General features: G+C 37.4%; 1 protein-coding gene across 2 annotated transcripts in view; it reads left to right on the forward strand.

Moving 5' to 3' along the window:
- Dhx32 (DEAH-box helicase 32 (putative)) overlaps positions 1-1,940 on the forward strand; it is a 64,559-nt gene that overhangs the window by 6,748 nt on the left and 55,871 nt on the right. The window lies entirely within an intron of this gene.

The raw sequence follows: 1,940 nt of genomic DNA on the forward strand, positions 1-1,940 counted from the left end.
GGGTCTTGTAAGTGATTACTTATTTTTGCCACTAGAGAGATTTCCGGTTCAGGATGATGTGGACACCAAAGAGCATTACTTTCTTCTTAGAAAAAGGAATCATTCACAGGTTAATCAAACCTGAGACACTCATATGCCGTGATAGAAACAGCCGTTTATTATATATAACCAAATTAGGCTTTCCCACCCAGACTATACAGAGACTCTTTTCAGAATGTCAAAACAAGGAGGTTTATGTGTGAATATTGACAAGCAGTGCTATTTATACAGCGGTGATATATCACAAGTTAAATTATATTAAAAGAATACAGGTTAGAAAGTAAGCGCTTCATGGTGCTTTAACAACTTTGGGGGATACATTTTTAGATAGAAAACATTTAAAAGTAGCAACATTTGTATGTACAATGTTTCTCAAACTAGTTTTCAAAAGAAACATCAGGAAGTGGTCTTCTTATCCAGGATACAAATGTAGTAATGCCATCAACAGTATCATAGTAGTGTCAAGATAGTGATTTGGAAGGGGGAAAAAAGGACATTATTGACACATACACAAAAAAGGGAAGGTTAAATTTTCCCAAATAGTGAAAGGCTTCTTGTTCTTTTGTGGTGCTGGAAATTGATCCAGGACCTTAGCTCTGAGCTTTATTCCCAGACCTTTTTTTAATTTTTATTATGAAACAGGGTCTTTCTGAGTCACTAAATTGCCCAAGGTGGACTTGAACTTGGGATCATCCAGCTTCCCTTTGCCAGTGTACTGGGATAGTAGGTATGCACCATCCCACTTGACTTAGGCGTTTGTATTTTTTTAAAAGAACAGCAACCAATATTACAGATTTCCATGCCAAGGTAACAGTGACTTCCTTTGGTAGCTACATATTCTTTTTAAGATTGGAAAAAGGGGCTTACATGTTAGTGAAGTACTTTGTCATGATTTAGATTATTTTATAATGCTTTCAATTGACAGGACATCGTATTTAACAAATAAAGGCAATTGTGAAAAGAAACATCTTCCATGCTGTACCTATGGAAGAAAAGACTGAGGGGAAAGTGGAGAGGAAAAGGTAACATCTCCAAGACAGGGGCAGTATTCAGCTTCTCTTTCCCTCAGCGTCCCATAAGTGTACTTGTTAAGTGAATTAGCAGAGCTTTAAAGCAAATTGTTCTCTATGTGGAGATACAGTTTAGTACTAGAAGAACTACCCAAGGTCAGAAAGTTGCCAATGGGACAGGACTGGAAAAGAATGATAAGACTCTCATTGTCCCTTTTTGGAGTTTTCTACTACTGTGTTTCTTTTTACTGCTGTGTTCAATATATTACTGGTGGCCAAAAGAAAAACAGTGAAGATTTGTTGTTTTGTTTTTTAAGTTTCAAAGCTCATCATGGATAGAATTGTTGCTATTTAGTTCTCAGATGCCTCCCTAAAGATTGCAAACCAAAGCTATGCTACCAAGAAGTGACAAGTTAGCAATGAAAAGAATAGTGTAGTCTTTCTTTTCTTTTTTTTTTTATTTAGATCTGTTGGCTATTTCAGGATTCAAAGTAAAAGTAACTAGTAAAAAGTTAACTGTATTTAATGCAAATAGGATGATAAAGATTTTAGCAAATGATTGTGTTCTGTTTTCTACTTGCCATCATAAATTGGAGGAAAATTTTTCCTGTTTGGTTACATTGTCTCAGGCTGGCCAGAAAGCTCAGCAGACTAAATCCCTCCCTGGCTGAGACAGAGCTCGGGGGCTGGGGTTGGATCCCCTGCTGTGCCAGCCCTGCCCCTGGGGTACACTGATACTGAGTGGTGGTGCCCACCTGTAATCCCAGTGCTTGGGAGGCTGAAAACAGGAGGATCACTATGAGTCCACTCTGTGTAGTGAGACCCTGTAGACCCTGTACTAAATACATTTTTATTTTTATTTTTATTTATTTTTTCTAACTGTATTGAGAA

The sequence above is a fragment of the Octodon degus genome, unplaced genomic scaffold (assembly GCF_000260255.1).
Source record: "Octodon degus isolate 3935 unplaced genomic scaffold, OctDeg1.0 scaffold00010, whole genome shotgun sequence".
Taxonomy (NCBI): domain Eukaryota; kingdom Metazoa; phylum Chordata; class Mammalia; order Rodentia; family Octodontidae; genus Octodon; species Octodon degus.